The sequence below is a fragment of the Salvelinus namaycush genome, chromosome 27, assembly GCF_016432855.1.
Source record: "Salvelinus namaycush isolate Seneca chromosome 27, SaNama_1.0, whole genome shotgun sequence".
Taxonomy (NCBI): Eukaryota; Metazoa; Chordata; class Actinopteri; order Salmoniformes; family Salmonidae; genus Salvelinus; species Salvelinus namaycush.
The window spans coordinates 35,561,163-35,570,093 of NC_052333.1; the positions used below are offsets into that span (position 1 = coordinate 35,561,163).

The 8,931-nt window shown below is 40.4% G+C and overlaps 1 pseudogene; it reads left to right on the forward strand.

Moving 5' to 3' along the window:
* The first annotated feature begins 6,826 nt into the window (after positions 1-6,826).
* Positions 6,827-8,386, forward strand: LOC120022387 (annotated as a pseudogene).
* The last annotated feature ends 545 nt before the right edge of the window (positions 8,387-8,931 follow it).

An 8,931-nucleotide genomic window follows, 5' to 3' on the forward strand; every position in this document is an offset into this window, starting at 1 on the left:
GTTATTCAAGATGTATGTTAAAAACATTCTAAAGATTGATTCAGTACATCGTTTGACATGTTTCTACTGACTGTAACGGAACTTTTGGACATTTCGTCACGTTATAGTGGACGGTAGTGGACGCGCTTTGGGTTGTGTGTTTGGAAAACATGTCCAAAGTAGCTAATTGGACATAAATAACGGACATTATCGAACAAATCAAGCATTTATTGTAGATCTGGGATTCCTAGGACTGCATTCTGATGAATTCATCAAAGGTAAGGAAACATTTATCATGTATTTTCTGGTTTCTGTTGAGTCCAACATGGCGGCTAATTTGGCTATTGTTCTGAGTTCCGTCTCAGATTATTGCATGGTTTATTTTTCCGTATTTAAAAAAAAAAAATCTGACAGCGGTTGCATTAAGGAGAGGTATATCTATAATTCCATGTGTATAACTTGTATTATCATCTACATTTATGATGAGTATTTCTGTTGAAACGATGTGGCTATGCAAAATCACTTGATGTTTTTGCATTTAATGAATCTAATGCGCCAATGTAAACTCAGATTTTTTTATATAAATATAAACTTAATCAAACAAAACATGCATGTATTGTGTAACATGAAGTCCTATGAGTGTCATCTGATGAAGATAATCAAAAGTTAGTGATTCATTTTCTCTATTTCTGGTTTTTGTGAAAGCTATATTTCGCTTGAAAAATGGCTGTGCTTATTGTGATTTTGTGGTGACCTAACATAATCGTTTGTAGTGCTTTTGCTGAAAAGCATATTTGAAATCGGACACTTTGGTGGGATTAACAACAAGATTGCCTTTAAAATGATATAAGACACATCTATGTTTGAGGAATTTTAATTATGAGATTTCTGCTTTTTGAATTTGGCGCCCTGCACTTTCACTCGCTGTAGTCATATCATCCCGGTAGCGGGATGGCAGCCATAAAAGGTTATCCAGCCGCTTTGTCAGATTTCAAAAAGGCTTTACGGCGAAAGCCGTATCTGAGGACAGCACCCCGTATACAAAGCATTAAAAACATTTTCCAACCAGGCAGAAGCATAACGAAAGTCAGAAATAGCGATAAAATAAATCACTTACCTTTGAAGATCTTCCTCTGTTGGCAATTCAAAAGGTCCCAGCTACACAATAAATTGTCGTTTTGTTTGATAAAGTCCATCTTTATATCCCAAAAACTCAGTTTTGTTGACGCGTTTTGTTCAGTAATCCACTGGCTCAAAGGCAGTCAAAACATGCAGACGAATACATCCTAACAGTACCGGTAAAGTTCGTCGAAACATGTCAAACGATGTTTATAATTAATCCTCAGGTTGTCAATTATCTAAATAATCGACCGGACAATAGCGTATTCAATAGAAAGGAAAAAGAACGAAGAGCGTGACTGTTCACAGTCACGCGAGCAAACCAGTACTGCATGATTCCATAGACCACTTACCAAAAGGTCTTATTCTTCGTCGTTTTTCTGAAAACAAGCCTGAAACCATGTCGAAAGACTGTTGACATCTAGTGGAAGCCATAGGAACTGCAATCTGGGCGCTAAACCCCTATGGTAAATAGGCTTTCAATGGAAAACCACTCACATCAAAATAATCCCATTTCCTGGATGGATTTTCCCGGGTTTTTGCCTGCCATATCAGTTCTGTTATACTCACAGACATTATTTTAACAGTTTTAGAAACGTCAGAGTGTTTTCTATCCAAATATACATATTATATTACATATCCTAGCTTCTGGGCCTGAGTAACAGGCAGTTTACTTTGGCCACATTTGTCATCCAAACTTCAAAATACTGCCCCCTAGTCCAAAGAAGTTTTAAGAATCAAAAGTAAAAGTAAGAATATAAAACATTTAAATTCCCTTATATTAAGCAAACCAGATGGCACAATTGTTTTAATTTTTTTATTGATGGATAGCCAGGGTCACACTCCAACACTCAGACATAATTTACACAATTGCATTTGTGTTTAGTGAGTCAGCCAGATCAGAGGCAGTATGGATGACCGTGGATGTTCTCTTGATAAGTGTTTGAATAGGACAGTTTCTGTCAAAATGTAACAAGCACTTTTGGGTGTAAAGGAAAATGCATGGCTTAAAAAGTACATTATTTTCTTTACAAATGTAGTGAAGTAAAAGTTCCCAAAAATATAAATAGTAAAGTAATGTACAGATACCACAAACTACTTAAGTAGTACTTTAAAGTATTTTTACATCACTGCCCAAATGCCTTCACACCAGTACATTAGCATACTTTATATACTGTTACACATGCACTTATCACATAGTATTCCATACATGCAACCTGAGAGAGGCCATGCAACCTGAGAGAGGTGCTCATGTACAGTACATAAACAGATGCATGCACCATATACAGTGGGGCAAAAAAAGTATTTAGTCAGCCACCAATTGTGCAAGTTCTCCCACTTAAAAAGATGAGAGAGGCCTGTAATTTTCATCATAGGTACACTTCAACTATGACAGACAAAATGAGGGAAAAAAATCCAGAAAATCACATTGTAGGATTTTTAATGAATTTATTTGCAAATTATGGTGGAAAATAAGTATTTGGTCAATAACAAAAGTTTATCTCAATACTTTGTTATATACCCTTTGTTGGCAATGACAGAGGTCAAACGTTTTCTGTAAGTCTTCACAAGGTTTTCACACACTGTTGCTGGTATTTTGGCCCATTCCTCCATGCAGATCTCCTCTAGAGCAGTGATGTTTTGGGGCTGTTGCTGGGCAACACGGACTTTCAACTCCCTCCAAAGATTTTCTATGGGGTTGAGATCTGGAGACTGGCTAGGCCACTCCAGGACCTTGAAATGCTTCTTACGAAGCCACTCCTTCGTTGCCCGGGCGGTGTGTTTGGGATCATTGTCATGCTGAAAGACCCAGCCACGTTTCATCTTCAATGCCTTTGCTGATGGAAGGAGGTTTTCACTCAAAATCTCACGATACATGGCCCCATTCATTCTTTCCTTTACACGGATCAGTCGTCCTGGTCCCTTTGCAGAAAAACAGCCCCAAAGCATGATGTTTCCACCCCCATGCTTCACAGTAGGTATGGTGTTCTTTGGATGCAACTCAGCATTCTTTGTCCTCCAAACACGACGAGTTTAGTTTATACCAAAAAGTTCTATTTTGGTTTCATCTGACCATATGACATTCTCCCAATCTTCTTCTGGATCATCCAAATGCTCTCTAGCAAACTTCAGACAGGCCTGGACATGTACTGGCTTAAGCAGGGGGACACGTCTGGCACTGCAGGATTTGAGTCCCTGGCGGCGTAGTGTGTTACTGATGGTAGGCTTTGTTACTTTGGTCCCAGCTCTCTGCAGGTCATTCACTAGCTCCCCCCGTGTGGTTCTGGGATTTTTGCTCACCGTTCTTGTGATCATTTGGACCCCACGGGGTGAGATCTTGCGTGGAGCCCCAGATCGAGGGAGATTATCAGTGGTCTTGTATGTCTTCCATTTCCTAATAATTGCTCCCACAGTTGATTTCTTCAAACCAAGCTGCTTACCTATTGCAGATTCAGTCTTCCCAGCCTGGTGCAGGTCTACAATTTTGTTTCTGGTGTCCTTTGACAGCTCTTTGGTCTTGGCCATAGTGGAGTTTGGAGTGTGACTGTTTGAGGTTGTGGACAGGTGTCTTTTATACTGATAACAAGTTCAAACAGGTGCCATTAATACAGGTAACGAGTGGAGGACAGAGGAGCCTCTTAAAGAATAAGTTACAGGTCTGTGAGAGCCAGAAATCTTGCTTGTTTGTAGGTGACCAAATACTTATTTTCCACCATAATTTGCAAATAAATTCATAAAAAATCCTACAATGTGATTTTCTGGATTTTTTTCTCATTTTGTCTGTCATAGTTGAAGTGTACCTATGATGAAAATTACAGGCCTCTCTCATCTTTTTAAGTGGGAGAACTTGCACAATTGGTGGCTGACTAAATACTTTTTTGCCCCACTGTATTTAAGTGGTGGACACGTGATACGGTCACATGATATTGTTGTGGTATGTCACAAAATGTGGGGCTACCGCCTAGTGGTTAGAGCATTGGACTAGTAATTGAAAGGTTGCAAGATCGAATCCCTGAGCTGACAAGGTAAAAATCTGTCGTTCTGCCCCTGAACAAGGCAGTTAAAACTTCTTTGCGATAGGTGGGACATTAGCGTCCCACCTGGCCAACAGCCGGTGACATTGCAGAGCGTGAAACTCAACAAAACAGAAATTCTCATAATAAACATACATAAAAGATACAAGTGTTATACATCAGCTTAAAGATAAACTTCTTGTTAATCCAACCGCTGTGTCAGATTTCAAAAAGGCTTTACGGCGAAAGCAAACCATGCGATTATCTGAGAACAGTGCCCAGCAGACAAATCATTACAAACAGTAACCAGCCAAGAAGAGGAGTAACAAAAGTCAGAAATAGCGATAAAATGTATCACTTACCTTTGATGATCTTCATATGGTTGCACTCCCAAGACTCGATGTTACACAATAAATGTTTGTTTTGTTCGATAAAATCACTCTTTATGTCCAAAAACCTCAATTTTGTTAGCGCGTTTTGTTCAGTAATCCATTGGAACAAAGCGCAGCCACAGCAGGCAGACGAAAAATCTAAAAAGTACCATAAAAGTTCGTAGAAACTTGTGGCGAAACCAACTAGGCTCATAATTTAACAATTTTATTCGTATTTACAGATGACATACACATTTGATATTAAGGCACATGAAAGTTCACATGTTCGAGAAGGCATTTCTGCCCCAAAACGTTTTTTGTTAAAAAATATATTTTTACGTTCAAAAGGCTCTCCTGTGAAGTCGTGACTTACGACATATGTCTAGTTTCCTGAATCGGGTCACATTTAATAAATGTGCAAATATTTCTAAAAACCTCTTTTCACTTTGTCATTATGGGGTATTGTGTGTAAATTGATGAGGATTTTAATTTACTTTATCCATTTTAGAATAAGGCTCTAACGTAACAAAATGTGGAAAAAGTCAAGGGTTCTGAATACTTTCCAATGCACTGTATTTATTTTTGGAAAACACATTTCAAGGCCAAAATTATGGGGAGGAAAGCACTCATGTTTGTGCAACATAGTAATCACCCTAGAAGGGTGGTGACCCTGGAACCCATTGACCCGGATCCCCCCAATATGCAACACAGAGTTAAGCCCTTGGCTGGGGTTACAAATGTGTATGATTATATTATGGAGTAACTCATTTAAATGACTCTTGTAGATTATGTAGAACTAGAGTAAGACCACAGCTAGCTTCACTGAAAAGAAAAGCATGAATAGGGTAGCAGAATTATGTAGTCTAGGCTACTGGATACAGTAGAGACATTTCTTTACCCGAGACAAATCTGTCGACAACTATTCTATTTGGCTACCTTTTTGCGTCATCTGACAGTCAGAGCGCTCCACAGTATGATGTAGATAGGCTACATTGTTGCGTCGTCTGACGGTTACAGAGACTGTCAATCACTAAAGCCCTTAAAATATTTGTTGAACGTTACCATGGCATTTAAATGATTTAGTAGTCGTGTTTGATTGGTTGCGTCTGTTTGTTACCTGGAGACTGTCTACAAGAGTTGGTGAGGAAACCAGCCCTTCGGCTTTGGACACAAGTTCAGAACCACCGGTGTAGACACTGCAGAATATTCGGAAACTTTGGGTAAGTAAATCTAACATTTTTGTGCGATAATGCCAAAGCTATTTTGAATAATGGAATACATTTGTCTACTTAGGTTCCATATCAAATTAACACCAATTCATTAGGCTAACTATTAAACAGAAGCACCATAAATACAAGACGGCAGGCATTTTCCATTATTCACACACCTGATGTGAATTACCACAAACAATTAGCATAGTCTGTGTGCTGAATTAAGAGAAGTAACCTTTCCCCTTAGACTAGCTTGCCTATAGTTTCAATTTGATTAGGCCTAGTATCTTTTGAGGAAAAAAGTAGAGTAATAGAAAAGCTAAATTGCAGACATTGTCTTATTTCCCTCCAATATTGTGCATTGATCTACTGCCATGGCTCAATCATATTTGGCCATTTTATATGAAAGGGAATGAATTGTTCAACATTTTCAACATAATGACTGTTTCATACTGAAGTTAATGTAATAAGTAATATTGAGCTTTGCAGTGCACACTAGCCCAAGTTTTCATATAGCCTTAAAGCCTTAAAGGTTATACCGAGTTCATTTCCTCCTTGAGTGAGTAGTATGTTTTATCATTGGGTAGAGAGGGTGGAAATGCACTTCCAAGTAAATGATGATTTCGACCAGATCATTACTCACCACAGACAGCACTGTAGTCCCACAGGTGGAGGCTGGTGGGAGGAGCAATAGGAGGATGGGCTCATTGTAATGGCTGGAATGGAATAGAGTCAAATGTGGTTTCCATATGTTTGTGTTTGATACCGTTCCATTTATGCCATTCCAGTCATTACAATGAACCCATCTTTCTATAGCTCCTCCCACCAGCCTCCTCTGATTCCCACAACCTCCCTGGACATCACGTTATATCAAATGTCAGTATTGTCAATACTTGTCCCATGTAAACATAGTCTGCATCCAAAATGGCATCCTATTCCCTATAGTGCACTAGTTTTATAGTGCACTACTTTTATAGTGCACTGTAGTGCACTACTTTTATAGTGCACTACTTTTATAGTGCACTACTTTTATAGTACACTACTTTTGATCAGGGTCCATCAACTTGTTTCCAGTCTCATCATATTTGTGTGTGTCACCTGTTTCCTTTAGTCCCGTGACGCTGTGAGTATCATGGCCACGCTAAGTGCCAAGCATGGGCTCAGGTACAGTGTGTCTGACTGGGACCCCAGTAACAAGCTGATGTCTGACACAGCAGAACAGAGGCGACACATCTCACATGAGACACGCCAGGAAGGGAGGACCTTACGCAATGAGACAACCAGCAAGGTAAGATGTTGTGACTATGTAATGAAACAACCAATTCAGTAAGGACTTGCTTGACGTTGTGACTGAATTGTAACATTGGCCTCTACAAAGTTAGTTTTCATATCATTAACTGTTATGGACTATTATTTATTCTCATCACACGTATTCATGCCATCTCTCTTTCCTGTCTCTAACCTGTCATCGCTCTCTCGCTATATCTCTCCCCCTATCCCTCTCTCAGACTAACTGGGATGAGAGTGACAGGCTGAGTAATAGGATCTGGGATATCTCCTGCTAGAGAGAGACTTTGGAATCCTGCGCACAGGAATTGGGCAAAGAGATGGATGCCTTAACCCTGATGAGATTTGCAATTCAATTTCAAATTAGTATTAATCTGGTATGCAGTTGTTTCAATGTACCTGGTAAAAAAACAAGCCAGGTTTTGGGGTGATGTATTGACTTTCTAGTACAGCGTAGGTGAATTTGTGTGCTCTGTCTCGGGGGAAGGAGGAGACAGAGCGGGTCATCACAGTGCCTCTGGATGGTCACGGTGGAGTGCCTGACCTTGACGGAGGGTCGCCCTGGAAACGAGCTAGTCAGCGACCTGGTGGAAGTGATCGACAGAGCACAGAGGGTGCTCCAGCAGCGCATTGACAGGGCCTTTGAGGAGCTGTTGTAAGAAACCATTTGACCAAGATTGAGTCCCAAATGGTACTCTATTTCCTTTATAGTGTACTACTTTTGCACAGAGTCCCATGTGCTCTGGTCAAAAGTAGTACACTAGGAATAAGGTGCTATTTGGGATGGCTCCACTGTTAGAGTGAAACAGAAGCGAAAAAAGGAGGATGAAAGATGTCACATATTTTGCTGTCTCAGTACTTTTGCTGTCTCAGGCTGTTCTCTCCAGTCTTCTACAGGAGTCCCGGCAGCAGCTGACCCATGACATTCAGAACAAGGCCCAAGACATTGACCTGTCCTGCTTGTCACTCACTGTGACATCACCTGAGATTCTCTGAAGCCCAACCCCCTGCGCATACCCATAAGGTGTGCTGGAATGAGGGTGTACAATACAATACAAAGAAATAATAGACCTTCTGAAATTCGGCGCAGGATATCTAGATCAAACCTACTTAAGTGTTGTCAATGAGAACCTCGTACAATTGTAATCCTTACGTGCATATACATCTCTGTAACTAGCTACAATATTAATTCACCAGGCACTCAACTCATCAAAATAGTTTCTGCAATGCCACCATTTGCCTTTCAAGTTAATTGAATGTACCTGTAAAATACCTGTATGTGTACATGTGCTGTTGCAGTTCCACCACCTCCCAGCAGTGGGAGCAGTTCAGCCAGTACAACATGGCCCAAGCACAGGAGACGATGCAGGCGTCACAGCAGCTGAGGGAGGACATGAGTCACTAGGGTACAGGTATAAAATAAAGCCTGGGGGAGGGAGAGAGGAGTGTAGCGTTACCATATGGCCAGGCCTGTAACAATAGCACTGTTCTGTATTGACTCCTATAAATCAGCACTTCCCTTTATAGTGCTGCACTACTTTTGACCAGGGCCCATTGGGTGCCATTTGGGGGACACACCCTGTCTGCTTTCACAGGGCTCTCTGTTGTTGTTTAGTATCTGATAGGGCCTGTTTCTGCTTCATAGATATTGCTAAAATGTATGTGTACAGTAAGACTATAGAGAGTTAGGTGACAAGTGTGGCATATCAAGAAGCTGATTAAACAGCATGATAATTACACAGGTGCACCTTGTGTTGGGGACAATAAAAGGCCAATCTAAATGTTGCAGTTTTGTCACACAACACAATACCACAGATGTCTGAAGTTTTGAGGGAGCTTGCAATTGGCGTGCTGACTGCAGGAATGTCCCCCAAAGCTGTTGCCAGAGAATGTATTGTTAATTTATTTCTCTACCGTAAGCCGCCTCCAATATCGTTTTAGAGAATTTGA